Source organism: Chiloscyllium plagiosum, unplaced genomic scaffold, assembly GCF_037043375.1.
Source record: "Chiloscyllium plagiosum isolate Xiang-an unplaced genomic scaffold, Cpla_swu_hap1 HiC_scaffold_4, whole genome shotgun sequence".
NCBI classification, from domain to species: domain Eukaryota; kingdom Metazoa; phylum Chordata; class Chondrichthyes; order Orectolobiformes; family Hemiscylliidae; genus Chiloscyllium; species Chiloscyllium plagiosum.
In genome coordinates this window covers 103,639,527-103,655,030 of record NW_028270142.1, presented here as the reverse complement: position 1 = coordinate 103,655,030, position 15,504 = coordinate 103,639,527, and the positions used below count along the sequence as shown (strand labels likewise).

The following is a 15,504-nucleotide window of genomic DNA, read 5'->3' as shown; positions in this document are numbered from 1 at the left end:
ATAACAAATCTGATTCCTGTATGGAAGTCCTAGCTAATTCTCTCTCTGAAGATCTCTCTCTCCCATTTGATTTCTTCCACCATCACAGTGGGAGGTTTTGCTCTGACAGTCCCTGACGTTCAGCTTTTCAAATTCCCCACGACCTTCAGGACACCCTCCACCTCCTCCATGACTTTCGTTTTCCAGGCCCTCAATGCCTCATCTTCACCTTGGACATCCAATTCCTGCACATGCCCATCCGCCATGGTAAAAGGCCTTCAAACCCTCCGTTCCTTCCTCTCCCACCAAAACAACCAGTACCCCTTCACCGACACACTCATTCGTTTGGTGGAACTGGTCCTCACCCTTAACAACTTCTGCTTCGAATCCTTCCACTCCCTTCAGACCAAAGGGATAGCCATGGGCATCTGCATGGGCCCCAGCTATGCCTCCCTCTTCGTAGGATACATTGAACAGTCCATCTTCCGCAGTTACACTGGCACCATCCCGCACCTTTTCTTCCACTACAATGATGACTATATTGGCGCCACCTTGTGCTCCCACAAGGCAGTTTAACACTTCATTAAATTCACAAACACCTTCTAATCTGACCTTAACTTCATCTGGACCATCCCAGATACCTCCCTCCCCCTCCTGAACCTCTCTGTTTCCATCTCCAGGTGACCAACTTTAGCATGGACATCTATTTCAAACTCACCCATTCCCATTGATACCTGGGCTACACCTCCTCCCAAACCACTCTCCTGTAAAACGTGATTCCCTACTCCCAATTCCTCTGCCTCCCCGTATCTACTACTAGGAGGAGCAATTCCATTCCATCCCAGATGGCCTCCTATTTCAAGGACTGCAATTTCCCCTCCCATGTCATCAACAATGCCCTCCAGTGCATCTCCTCCACCTCCCACACCTCCGCCCTCAATCCCACCCCTCCAACCGCAACAAGGATTGACTCCCTGGTCCTCACCTTCCATCCTACTAATCTCTGACTATAACGCATTATCATCTGCCATTTCCTCCACCTACAATCAGACCCCACCACTAGAGATATACTTCCCTCCCCACCACTATCTGTGTTCCGCAGAGACCATTCCCTCTATGACTCCCTTGTTAGGTCCACAACTCCCCATCAACCCACCCTCCACAGCTGGCATCTTTCCTTGCCATCGCAATACGTGCAAAACCTGTGCCCACATCTCCTCCCTCACCTCTGTCCAAGGCCACATAGGATCTTTTCACATCCAGGAGAGGTTTTCCTGCATATCTAAACACCTCATCTACTGTGTCCGTTGCTCTCGATGTGGTCTTCTCTATATCGGGGATACAGGACGCCAACTTGTGGAATGATTCAGGGATCATCTCTGGGACACACATACCAAATAACCTCAACACCCTGTAGCTGACCCTCACACTTTGCCAAGTACATGCAAGTCCTGGGCTTCCTCAACCACCAAATCCAAGCCACCCGATGACTGGAAGAAGAATGCCTCATCTTCTGCTTTGAGACCGTCCAACCACTCAGCCTAAACATTGACTTCACCAGTTTCCTTACCTTCCCTCCCCCACCTCATCCGAGATCCCACCCTCCAACTTGGCACCACCCTCTTGACCTGTCCTACCTGTCCCTCATCCTCCCCACCTACCCACTCCATCCTCCCCTCTGACCTATCACTATCACCCCTCCATCTACATCTACCTTATTGCCTTTCCAGCTACCTTCTACTAACCCCCACCATTTCACTTCCCCACATTTCTGATGAAGTGCTTATCGAGTCATAAAGTCATAGAGATGTACAGCATGGAAACAGACCCTTCGGTCCAACCCGTCCATGCTGACCAGATATCCCAACCCAATCTAGTCCCACCTGCCAGCACCTGGCCCATATCTCTCTAAACCCTTCCTATTCATATATGCATCCAACTATCTCTTAAATGTTGCAATTGTACTAGCCTCCACCACATCCTCTGGCAGCTCATTCCATACACGTACCACCCTCTGCATGAAAAAGTTGCCCCTTAGGTCTCTTGCCGGAAACGTTGACTCTCCTGCTCCTCAGGTGCTGCCTGACCTGCTGTTCTTTTCCAGCGCCATACTTTTCAACTCTGATCTCTAGTATCTGCAGTCCTCACTTTCTCCTATTAACCTTTTCAAACCATTATACTACATTGGCTAAGTGACTTTCAGCAGGTTTTGCCACTCCACAGTCTAATAACTGATATCAATCCTGCTCTCAACTGACATCTCCATGTAGTCTATTTCCACTGGATAGGAAGACAAGGGAAGTCCTGGCTGAGTTTTCCACTCCTAATTTAGGATTGTTGAGCACAAATCTAAATCAAAACGGGTGCTTTCTGGTCTATGTGATCCAGTACCTTATCAGGCAGTGCTTTTATCTGCTATGTCTCTGTGGAATTCCATCACAGGATTGCTAAACATGCTGCTTTTCATTCCTTTATCCTTGGTCTCATTTACCTCTTCTAGACAGTGAATATTTTAAAATATTAAATTAATAGTAGTACAGGTATTGGGAAATCAAGAATTGTAAATTGGTTTATATGTGTGAAGTGCTTTGGTATATGTGACTCTATCTAATGGATGCAGAAATCTTACAATATTATTCTTAAATTATTTTAACATGTTTATTGAATTAAGTTTATTTTTAATCACAAATTAAAGAAATCATGAAATTAGTTGAAAAGAGGACATCTGCCTAAAATGCATGATGTTTTCTAATGATTAAAACAATCTTGCACAAAAGGTTGCAAACATTTTCATTTTGGACCAGGTAGATATCTAATAATTTATAAGATCAAAACATTTCATTATATAACTTACTTAACTTTTAACCTTCTAATCCTTTCCTGCATGTTAGAATATTTTTCATTATCAAAGACATCTGCTATTCTCATTTCAAGCTTCTTGCGTCACCTACATTTTCTTTGACCAGCATTCACTGGGGTATATTTTCCTCCCAGCAAGTAGTTATTTTAGAACTTTTTTCAGTTTAGAAATCTTTCTCACCACTAGGAATGTGTGCAAAATGTTTCTTTGAACTCATGCAGAGAATGGACAATAGCATGAAATATTGTAAAAAGAATTTGATGCATTTTGACACTGTTTGATATCATTGAAAACAAGCACGAAGGCTGGATAAGTGATTTGTGAATATTATTTTGCATTTAACAGCAATCAAAATATTTTTTCTTTGTAACAATCACTGAAGTGATAAAGCCAAATAATTCAGTTTTTAAAATGCATTATGATTGTATCTGGATTGTCCAATTTTCCTTGCATTGACATGTATATTTATTCCATTAAATATTGTCCAAATGCACATTTAAAAAAAAATGGAAAAAGTTGCTGATCTTATGAGGATCAATCTGTTCACCCTGTTAGAAATTTGGCTGGATTAATAATTTAACAAATATGGAGGCATATGGTTTTTCACACCGCTGTATGCCAGTGTGCTCCTGACTCCCGAAGGAACATGAAGGAACATCAAAAGGAGTTATTCCCATTGAAAAGTCTATTCACATAGCAGTTGGACCAGTTGGTTTTTTATAACTTCTCTACCTCATAAGGCTCAGTCATTCAGAACCCTGGCTATAAACTATAAAAATGAAAAAAAAAAGTTCAAACTTCAAAATCCATTAAGTGCAATTCAAACATTAATCATAATCAGAAAATATTTGAAAACTTGTGGTACCCCGATGTAAAATTTCTTTCAGCTAAATAATTAAGAAAAATTAACTTTGACATTGTGTTTTTTTTCTTCAGCAATTCTCTCCGAAGTGACTCTTCTTCTTTGCGTCAACATAAACGTACCAGCCATGGCAAATATTTGGAGAGAAAATATGGTTCTTGACTTAAAGGAACTACTGCACACAGATACTGTTAACGAGGAGGTTAAGCTTACATGTCTGACTCCTACCACTATCTGCTGCTGTAGACTAGATTCAAAACTGGGACCAAATCATCACATTCTGTCAAGGTGGTAGTGATTGACAGCAGTTTAAGGTGCTGAACCTCGAAAGGCTCATATACATATACCATACCAAAGGATAATAAATAAAACCACAGTGTGGATTACAAATCGTTAACATGTATAGTACTTCACAGAATTTACAATGAATATCTTAACAATTAAAGCAATAAATACACTTTTGATTCATTACACAAATAAATGTACAAGCCACTCCATGTGCTACATCCTCCCCCTCACATGGGGTGACTTTGTGTGCAAGCTCTTCTATTCCAGTTGGAATCTGGTGAAGCGAGGAGGGGAGGAGTTACAAAATGCACTGGTCTAAAATTTCAGAGCCCATTTTTCTCACACATCACAGACATTAAAACCTCAAAATCAGCGAGCAGAAAACATGTGAACATTGTGGCTAGAAGTGCATACTGGTCTCAGGAAACAATAGAAAACACTGAAAAGATTATTTAAATTAGGATTTTGCACCTCTTCCAAGTCCTGACTTGCTCCAAGCTGGACTCGCGCAGCAACAGCTGTGGCATCTGGCAGACAGGGCCCTTTGCCAATAATATTTGAAAGAACATGCAAAGCTGACAGGTTGGTTGCTAGTTTGTTATTTCAGGTTGCTGGTTAACTTCTCGATATTTTGATACATACTATGATTCTGGCTTGCCTGCCAAAGAAGCATGTTTTATTGGTGTTTCAGTGTGCTTGGTTCTTTTCAAAATAGTTGAATTATAGTCACAAGTGGTTACATGGTGCTACTCAAGGCTGGATGACAGGGAGAGAGGCAATGAAGTCAGCATTAGCTGCCAGAAAAGACAGGAGAAGGTTTTGTGGGCAAGGAAAACGTACCTCAGCTCAGCTTCGCTGAGAAGCAATAACTGGAAACAAACCACTCCGTTACCAAGTGTGGTTATGTGCAGTAGTCTTATAGCATGGCAAGGAAACCTCTGTCTGTGTTTGTCAAAATCAACATGGCCTTTAGCTTTTTGGCCTCTAGCTCCTTTTAGGCTACAGCAAGTGACTTAAACAACATATCCCAGTTTGGAGCACACACTGTATCTAGGAAGTCACTAAGTCTCTCTAAACCAGGAACAGCTCCATCTTTCCAATGGACATTGAAACTGAACAACAGAGTTCTGTGTTTCACCAGCTCTCTGCAAGATGACAATGTCTGGCCCTACATTAACACTTGTGCTCGGTATCACCAGTTTTGATGTGCAGGCAGTTTGCAAACACAGTAGTGTGGCAAAAAAAAGACTGTTTCAGCCTATGTCAGTCCTCTCCATTCTAACAAAGCTATAAAGTCACAGACTGGGTAAAGTATATATTCTCCAGGCTTTGCTCATGACCCTTGGCAGGGACAAGGACATAACTGCAGAAAGGGCTTTCCCTTCTGTACCTGACAGATCCCCCAATTCTTTCTCTCAACATCCATAGAGCTCTGTGGAATGATCCCTTGAATTGCTTTCTCAACTTGACCTCATCTCCTCCAACCTGAACTACTCACAATTCTGCACTACTTTCCTTTCAATCCCAGCTTCTTGAGGTCCCTAGCCCTCCAACCTCCACCATCCCAACCTGACTACGTTTTCCCAAACTGGTTAGTCAGGTGGTACCACAACAGTAGGCCAAGGAGCTCATCTGATTCCTGTTCGTAAGGTCAGGTGCAACCAGTCCAGAGATTATAGGTATGACTATTGGGATATTGTGGAGATATCAGCCCAGAGGCGTCTTCTTACAATGAAACAATGGGAGTGACAGAAGAAAATAGTTCAGCAATTTGTGGTGATGCAGACCAGTGGTGAGGTCTCCCCAATGAGTGAGTAGGAAGCAGAGAGGAAGGAGGGATTCATAGTTTTGAAGCACGAGATCCATTGAATGGACATGATACATGCTTCTGTAGTCCATTGGACTTGGTGAGGTGTGTGGTGTGCAGTGGCATTGCTAGAGTGAATAGTGGCCCTTGAATAAGGTAGCAGAGAAAATAAGTGATAGATATCCTTTGCAGAGCAGAGAAAATCAATAACTTTCTTTCTCTACTGCTCCATACTAAATTTTAACCAGGAGACTGCACTGATGGAGTTGGCTATCTCAGTCTAGGGTAGTTGAGTTTGGAGGCATGGTCGCCTTTCCCAGTCAGCAGAAAGAATCAGAACCATCCTTGTCACCACCTTACCCCCACTCCCCCCATGCCCCACCACCAACTCCAATCCATCAACAACTCCAGGTCCTTGTAGATAAACCAAGGAGCTGCCTTCTCTTTTCTGGGCCCTTACCTTTGGGATTACAGGACCAGATTGAAGTGCGGAAGGGCAATTCATGATCTGAAACATCTAAAGTTGTGAGCAGCAGAGGTTTAACTATTGAGCAGTGACAGGTAGGCCACAAAGTCCTGGTAGAGATGAGCATTTCCACTTCTCATCCAGCATGATTCGAGAAGGTGGGAACGGGAGGCCAGTTGCACAATAAATGAGCTGAAGAGCAGAAGGTTACATTAGAAAAATCAACATGGAACCAAATGGATCAACCACCATGAATTTCCCAAAGAAACACATTTCCAAAAAGGGAGAGTATTTAGCCTGGACTATTACAACCTTCTCCTGCAATAAGTAAGGCATGTATTACCAACAATCTTGTCAAATGTTTACTGACTGTCTGTCACAGTTGAAGTTGTTTTCAAGAATGTCAAATGTGAGTTGTAACAAAATTAGGATTCAACAGTGTTAGGTGTTTCAGTCTGAGGATGAGATGTGTGAAATGTAATGCATTGTGTAGTTGCATAAAGGAAGTGGGGAAGTGTTAGGAGTAGTGAGACTTTTTTATTACAAACAAAAACAGAAATTGCTGGTAAAGCTCAGCAGAACCTCATTCTGCAGAAGGGTCACTGGATCCGAAATGTTTACACTGATTTCTCTCCACAGATGCTGCCAGATCTGCTGAGTTTTTCAAGCAATTTCTGTTTTTGTTTCTGATTTCCAGTATCTGCAGTTCTTTCAGTTTTTATTGATTTTTCTTTATTCACTCATGGGATGTGGGTGTTGATGTCAGCCCACTATTTTTTGCCCATCTCTAGTTGCCCTTGAGAAGGTAGCGTTGAGCTGCCTTCTTGAACTTCTGTAGTCCATGTGCTGTAGGTAGACCCACAATGCCCTGAGAGAGAGAGAATTCCAGGATTTTGATCCAGCAACAGTGAAGGAATGGCGATACATTTCCAAGTCAAGATGGTGAGTGAGTTGGCGGGGAATTTGCTGATTTCTTAGCGTTTCCCATGTATTTGTTGCCCTTGTCATTCTAGATGAAAGCTTTTGTGGGTTTGGAAGGTGCTGTCTGAGGATCTTTGCTGAATTTCTACAGTGCATCTTGTAGACAGTACAAACTGCTGCTGACTTGGTGGAGGGAGTGGGTGCTTGTGAATGTGGTGCTAATGAGGTGGGCTGCTTTGTCCTGGATGGTGTCAAGCTTCTTGAGTATTTTTGGAGCTGCACTCATCTAGGCAATGGGGAGTATTCCATCACATTCTTGACTTGTACCTGGTAGATGGTAGACTGGTTTTGGGGAGTCAGGAGGAGAGTTTCGTGACACGGAATTCCTAGCCTCTGAATTTCTCTTGTAGCCACTGTGTTTATATAGTGAGTTTAGATGAGTTTCTGGTCAATGATAACTCCCAGGATGTTAATAATGGGAGACTTCAGTGATGGTAACACCATTGAAAATCAGGGGGTGATGGTTAAATTGTCTTTTATTGGAGATGATCATTGCCTGGCATTTGTCTGGGACGAATGTTATTTTCCACTTGTCAGCCCAACCTGGATATTGTTTAGATCTTGTTGCATTTGAACATGGACTGTTTCATTAACTGACGAATCATGAATGGTGCAGAACATTGTAGAATTATTGGTGAACAGTCCACTTCTGAACTTACTATAGAGGGAAGGTCAATGATGAAGCAACTGAAGATGGTTGGGCCTTGGCCACTACCCTGGGGAATTCCTGCAGAGATTTCCTGGAGGTGAGGTGACTGTTCTTCAATAACTACAATAATCCTCCTACGGACCAGGTAAGACTCCCACCAGTGGAGAATTTGTCCCTGATACCCATTGATTCCAGTTTTGCTAGGATTCTTCGATGCCATACTCAGTCAAATGCAGCCTTGATGTCAAGAGCTGTCACTCTCACCTCACCTTTGGAATTCAACTCTTTGTCCATGCTTGAATCAAGGCTGTAATGAGGTCAGAAGCTGAGTGGTCCTGGCAGAACCAAACTGGGGTCACTGAGCTGGTGTTACTTGATCGTACAGTTGGTGACATGTTCCATCACTTTATTGATGATTGAGAGTAGAATGATGGGGCGGTAATTGGCTGGGTTGGAGTTTTCCTTATTTTTATGTACAGACGTACCTGGGCAATTTTCTACATTGTCAGGTAGATGCCAGTGCTGTGACTGTGCTGGAACAGCTTTGCCAGAGGAGCAGCAAGTTCTGGAGCACACATCTTCAGTATTATTGCTGGAATGTTGTCAGGACCAATACCCTTTGCAGTATCCAGTACCTCCAAGCATTTCTTGATTCACATGGATTGAATTGAATTTGCTAAAGGCTGGTATCTCTGTGATGCTGGGGACCACTGGAGGAGGCCAAGATGGATGATACACTTGGCATTTCTGGCTGAACACTGCTGTGAATGCCTCAGCTTTGTCTTTTGCAGATGGGCACTTCCATAGGACTCCCATTGAGGATGGGGGATTTGTGGAGCCTCCTCCTCCAGTGAGTTGTTTAATTATTCATTGCCATCATGACTGAATGTGGCAGGACTGTAGAATGTAGATCTAATCTGTTGGCTGTGGGATTGTTTAGCTTTGCCTATCACTTGTTGCTTACACCATTGTTCCTATTTGGTAATTTCATTGGGTTGAAACCTCATTTTCAGGCATGTCTGGTTCTGCTCCTAGCATGCCTTCTTGCACTGTCCATTGAACCAAGATTGATCCCCTGACTTGTTGATAATGGTTGAGTGGGGCATATGCCAGGCCATGAAGTTGCAGATTGTGCTGGAGTCCAATTCTGCTGCTGTCGATGGCCCACAGCATCTCATGGATGCCCAGTCTTGGGTTGCTAGACTTAGAAGTGTGAATGGAGAGCAAAAGGGAAATATTCTTACTTCAAAAAAATCTGATGATATTATTAAACATTTTTAAGCAGTGCAACTTTGTTCTTGGAGCTAACGTCCAAAAATTGGTCTCTTCTGGGATGTATTTTCATTTACAAAGGAATTGGCTCCACAAAGACAAAGTGATGTCCTTCCTCCTGTCTACTCTGTACAAGAATAGAGTGGGGAGGATTAAGTATTCCCTCTCATTACATGTTGAAGCCTAATTCTATATCTGTAGCCAGTATTCAGCTCCACTGTAAGAGGTGGTGGTTGCCTTTAAGTTTTATATCTGTTTGGGGGTCTTTGAAAGGCCTGATAGTCAGTTCCCTAAATATCAAACAAATAGCACAGGTTGCATCAACTTTAAACTTGAGTTGTCTGTTGCAGCTGACAACATATCTTTAAAAACTCATTCACAGGATGTGTTTTTCACCTGTTAGGCCAGCATTTAATGCCTGTCCCAAATTGATGTGACCTTTTTGACCAGTTAGAGGGGCTTTAGGAAGTGATTTCCAGGATTTTGACCCAGAAACAGTAGAGGAATGTTGATTTAATTCCAAGTCAAGATTGTGCATGCTTAGGAAGGGAACTTGCAGATGATAGTGTTTACATGTGGTGGTCTTGTTCTCTTAGGTGATAGATGTCATGGATCCAAAGGTGCTATAGAAAGGAGTTATTGCCATCTTCTAGATGGAACACACTGTTGCCACTGCTTTGATGGTGGAGGGAATGATGTTGACAGTTAGTGAGGTCCCAATCAAGTGTGCTGTTTTGGCCCCGGTGGTGTTAGCTTCTTAAGTGTTGTTGGAGCTGCAGTCATCCAGGCAGGTGGAGAGTATTCCATAATATTCCTGACTTGTGCCTTATAGTAGGTAGATAGGCTTTGAGATGTCCAGAGCTCAATTACCATAGAATTCCTAATCACTGACCTATTTTTATTGCCATAGCATTTATAGAATTTGGTGTCCTGCTTTTAGCAAACTGGACATATTTGGGCAATTTTCCACATTGTAGCTTGATGCTAATGTTGTAGATGTGCTGGAACATTTGTGGTGAAGGCACAGATAGTTCTGAAGTGCAGGTTTTCAGTACTATTACCAGAATGATGTTAAGGTCCACAGCTTTTGCAGTGTCCAGTGCAAAGACATTTATTGATATTACATGAAATGAATCAAATTGGCTGAATACTATCTTCTGTGATGCTGGGATCTTCAGGAAGAGGCTGAGATGGATTATCCAATTGACACATCAGGGTGAACATGCTTGCAAAATTCTTTCAGACTTGCCTTTTGCACTGAAATACTGGGCTCCCTCAACATTGAGGACAGCAATAATTGTTAAGCCTCCTGATTCATTGAGTAGTTTAACTGTCTGCTGCTATTTGTGATTAGATGCAGCAGGACTGAAAGCTTAGATATGATCCATTAGTGGTGAGATTGCACTGCACTATCTTTGGTCTGTTTTTATACTGAGATTGCATTGCACTATTTTTGGTTGTTTTTTTATACTGCTTAGCATGCAACTCGTCTGTGCTGCAGCTTCACCAGGTTTTGAGGTGCATCTGTTGTTTCAGCTGGCAAGTTCTCCTGCACTCTTCAATGAATCAAAGTTCATTCCCAAGATGGATGGAAATAGTCGAGTATGATGTCTGTTGGGCCAATTTTCATTGAATACGATTCTGCTGTCAATTGCACTCAGCATCTCATAGCTGCCCAGTCTTGAGTTTCTAGGTCTGCTAGAAATACAGCCCAATTAGCACAGTGTGGTAATTGCACACAACTCAATGCTGATTATCCTTAATGTAAAAACAAAGCTTTCACCTTCAAAAGAACTATGTGGTCACCGTTGCTACCAATACTGTCAGGGACAGATGCATCCGCTACAGCTAGATTGGTGAGGATGCTGTCATGCATGTTTTTACCTCTTATTGTTTCCCTCAATACCTACTGCAGATGTGACCTTCCCATAGCTGGTCTGTAGGATTCCGAAGATACAGGTATCTTTGACCCCTGCCTGTTACGTTCTACTTTTATCTCTTCATTGTAACCTTATTTGTCACAAGAGAGTGCAAACTTTCAGGGCTTCCCTTCCCTTGGGTGGGTTTCCTTGCCAAGCTGAATAGATGGAGGTATGTGCAGTGGTGGGTATGAAACTAGTAGGAGCAATATGAGTGAGAGGTAGACAATAGTCATGCATCTTGACAGGCAGGCAATTGTATTGGCTATTGTTTGAATGTGGTTCACTACACACTCTCTCTCTCATATCAGTGGAACCCTCTCTCCATCTTTGTGTTCCATTTTTCAGGTTTTAAATTGCAACAATGTTATTCAGCGAAATTTCCCTTTAACACGAAACAACTTCTTTCTAGAAGCAGAAGGTAGCCTGCACTGTGTGCTATTACTCCAATGCCAGTTGACCCTTAGCAGCACAGCAAAATAATCAGCCAAACTACTATCTTGGAAATGAAATGGCAGCATCAAATCCACGTGCTGCCCAATTCAAACAGAACTGGCTTGCGAAAGCTATGAATTGTAACCTAATGCGGAACAATAGGGTAACCTAAAATTAAAGCTGTTATTTCAAATATTGCAACTATAATTTCAGTGCGTGAAGAGTTAATGTCTCTGAGACCAACAAACTGGAAACACATCTTTCAGATGAACAGAATGTAAAAAAAATTATGCAAGAATAGCTCGCATAAAATAAATATATAATTTAAACCTCATGAGCTAAATCTATACAGCACATTTTCAAATGCCTTCGCTTTGACATCAACATGAATGCCACTAAAATATTCATACACAAACACAAATTATTACAATAAATCAGATCAGGAACATGCTTTGATGTCCGAATAAAGTTGCCAAATAAATTCAGCGGCTTTATTGTCTGAATAATTTGTATCTCAACAACAACAAAAATCTAGTCCTTACGAAAGGAAAATTTGGGGAGTGAAATGCATATAAAAGATTTATTCTCTCCCTCACAAATAAAATTTATTCATTGCATCCACCAGCCATCACACAGATGGTCAGAAAATTGGCTTTGTGCATGGAGATGTGGATTCAGGCATGAATATTAATATGAAACAGATGTAAACGCATATTAATATGCATTTGTCTTACATGCCCTGACTGTAGAATTTACTTATTAAAAAAGTCCACAGGAAAATTAGAAAGTACAAAACAATGGCTATTAAAAAATCTAAATAAAAGATGGTAGGCTTTAGGATTCTTAAAACTTACCACATGCTGCCAAAATGCACTATATCTTTTTCTGAAACTCACTCTTTGAACATGTAAAACATAAAGTCACAACATGAGCCTGAGAAATACACGGCCAAACTGAAAATTAAAAGCAGTTAGCAAAAAAAAGTATTAAATCAAGAGCCATAAAATCAAAAGGTTTATGGCAGCCTTAACACAGTAGGACTGAATTATCATGTTAATTTAATTTCCATTCCCAAATGAACCAGAAGGCACAATAAAGGTCAATTAACTAAGTACCTTCACGCTTTCATTTCTGTTTATTGCTTCACTTAAATCATAGGCAGACACCAGGAAGACAAACTTCTTCTGTTATCTAGTGAGCTTCTTGAAGAAGGGGAACCAAGGCCAAGCCTTCACAGCAAGTGGAAGAGATGAAAATTCAGGAGGTGGCAGCCTGGCATCATGTTTTTCTCTCAGAAAAACATAATGCTTCATGTCTAGAGTTCTGAAGGTCCTTTGTAGCTTGGAGCTAAAACAACACATTTTGATCACAGAAATAAACATTTTCAAGATTATTGTTATTGTTATTGTCAAATTACTAGTAACCAACTCTGCAATAATTTTAATTAAAATTTTTTTTTCAAAGTACTCAGTATGTAAGTTTAAAAAAAATCATAGCTGTTATGAATGGCATATAAAGGTAAATTAAAACATTATATGCCAAATAATTGAGAAAAAAAAATTACTGTAACAGAATTTATTGTATTCATAATTCCATAATTTTATTTTAAATTTAAACATGGCCAGGTTTATTCTTATAATGAATTGTAAAATACAAATTATTTCAAAATAATGTAATAAAAAATAAAACAGAATCAGCTGCTGATAGATGCATTTGATCCATTCATTAAGTCATAATATGCAGAATATGCTTATTACTGTATTGTTTAAAAATTCACCTTAAATTATAGCATGCATTTATAAGAATCCTATCTAAAATGTTCACAATTACAGAGCTATTAGAACATGCATTGCCAGCAAGTCTTGAACCAATTATTTCAGTTCACACATTGCAGGGCTGAAAAAACACTAATTCTACAGCAGAAAAGCTGCTCAAATATCAGAATGACTTTATTAGTACATTATTAACTTCAGTACTAAAGTATGTACTTAAAATAGTTTAAAGTACTAAAATTAACTTTACTCTGTAGCTCAGTGTATTCTCTTTTTCTTTGCCTAATGTTGTCTATTTATCCTTTTCTTTTAATATTTTATCTTTCTCTATCAAAAACACTTTTCTAAAAATAAGGTTTTAATCTTACTTTAATTATATTTATTTACATTGTTTTATTTCACAAAGGAAAGCGAGATCATTATGGAACTCAAATGTCACTAGAGAGCTTCTTACTAACTGGATGGATGCCAATGAACTGCTGAAATTCAGAAAGGTGACAGAACAATATCCAGCTATGACAGACCCATCAGGCTGATCGCTACAATTTGCAAACCAAACAAGCCAATACTGTAATCAGATTGTAATGGAAGAATGTTCTGGGGCAAGTAATCTTTAAAATGACAGCCAAGAATGGAAGGGTATATTATACTTGACTCATTTCACAGATTTTTGTAAGGAGACAAAATCTCAATTAGCAGAAAGCTGCATGCTGGAATCTTCCAAAAAGGCATGATCAAGTACAAAATGAATGATTCCTTGACATTACATAAACGTATGAAAGGTAAGACATGATGAGGTTTTAGTTAAGGAGTGAGGTGACAATTCTGTGAGGTGCCTAGAAGGGGGACCTCTTCTGTTCCTGTTATATGAATAGCTTGAAATATAATTCCAATGCACAATAATTAAACTCACAGATAATAAAATGTATGAGTGAATATGGGTTACATTAGTTACAATATGGGTGAATGTAGCTATATTGTCAGTAATACACTGATTCTGTCCCTGAATAACAACACTATCCTATCTTCTTTCCTTGCTGTCTGTTCTTCTGAAACATGAAATATCCTTGAATGTTCATTCTCCAGCCTTGATCACCCTCCAGCCAATTCTTGATTGTGCCAACTTGATAATGCCCATTTACTTCTATCTGAGCTTTCAATTCACCTACTTTGTTTTGAATACAGTGTGCATTCAGGTAGAGTGCCTTTAATTCTGCTTTTAAAATTTTACAACCTTTTTTACTGAATTTGATGGTGATATTTGTTTCTGGTACCTTCTACTTTCATACAGTCATGGAGTCATACAGCTCGAAACAGATTCTTTGGTCCACCTTGTGCATGCTAACCAGACATCCCAACCTGACCTCGTCCCATTTTCCAGCACTTGGCCTATATCCCTCTAAACCCTTCCTATTCATGTACCCATCCAGATGTCTTTTAAATGTTGTAATTGTATCCGCCTCCACCACTTTCTCTGGCAACTCATTCCATGCATGCATCACCCTCTACATGAAAAAGCTACATCTCAGGTCCTTTTAAATCTTTCCCTTCTCACTTTAAACCTATGCTCTCTAGTTTTGGACTCCTGTACTCTATGAAAAAGACCTTGGATATTTTTCCTATTCATATCCCTTATGATTTTATAAACCCCTACAAGGTTACCCCTGGCCTCTGCCACTCCAGAGAATATAGCCCTGGTCTATTCATCATTTCCCTGTAAGTCACTTACCAATTTCCTACTTCCCACAACAAGCATTTTTATTCTTTCAATCTGTAATAACTTGGATTATCTCTGTTTCCTTTCTTACACAAAGGAACAACATTGGCCATTCTCCAGTCCTCTGTACCCTCATCTGAAGCCAAAGAGGATGCAAATGTATCTGTTAAGGCCTGGGATGTTTCCTCCCTTGCCTCTCACAGTTTCCTGGGATACATCCCATCTGGCTGTGGAGACTTATCTATCTTAATACTTTTCAAGACACCAAACACTTCCTCCTTCATCATGTTGTCCTACCCAAGAGTAATCACACACCTTTCCCTGGCCTCAGCATCCCACATGTCCCTTTCTTTGTTGAATACTGATATAAAATACTCATTAAGGATCTCACCTGTTTCCTCTGGCTCCACACACAACCTTCATCCTTTACCTTTGAGTGGACCTATGCTTTCCCTAGCTACCCTTTTTCTCATAATCTATGTATAAAATACCTTGGT

General features: G+C 40.5%; 1 long non-coding RNA gene across 1 annotated transcript in view; it reads right to left on the bottom strand.

Moving 5' to 3' along the window:
* Nucleotides 1-12,642: 12,642 nt before the first annotated feature.
* Nucleotides 12,643-15,504, bottom strand: part of LOC148150193 (uncharacterized) — an 81,397-nt gene continuing 78,535 nt past the window's right edge. The window contains exon 3 of the long non-coding RNA XR_015756852.1: nt 12,643-12,865. This is a non-coding gene — a long non-coding RNA (uncharacterized LOC148150193). The remainder of the gene's footprint in view (nt 12,866-15,504) is intronic.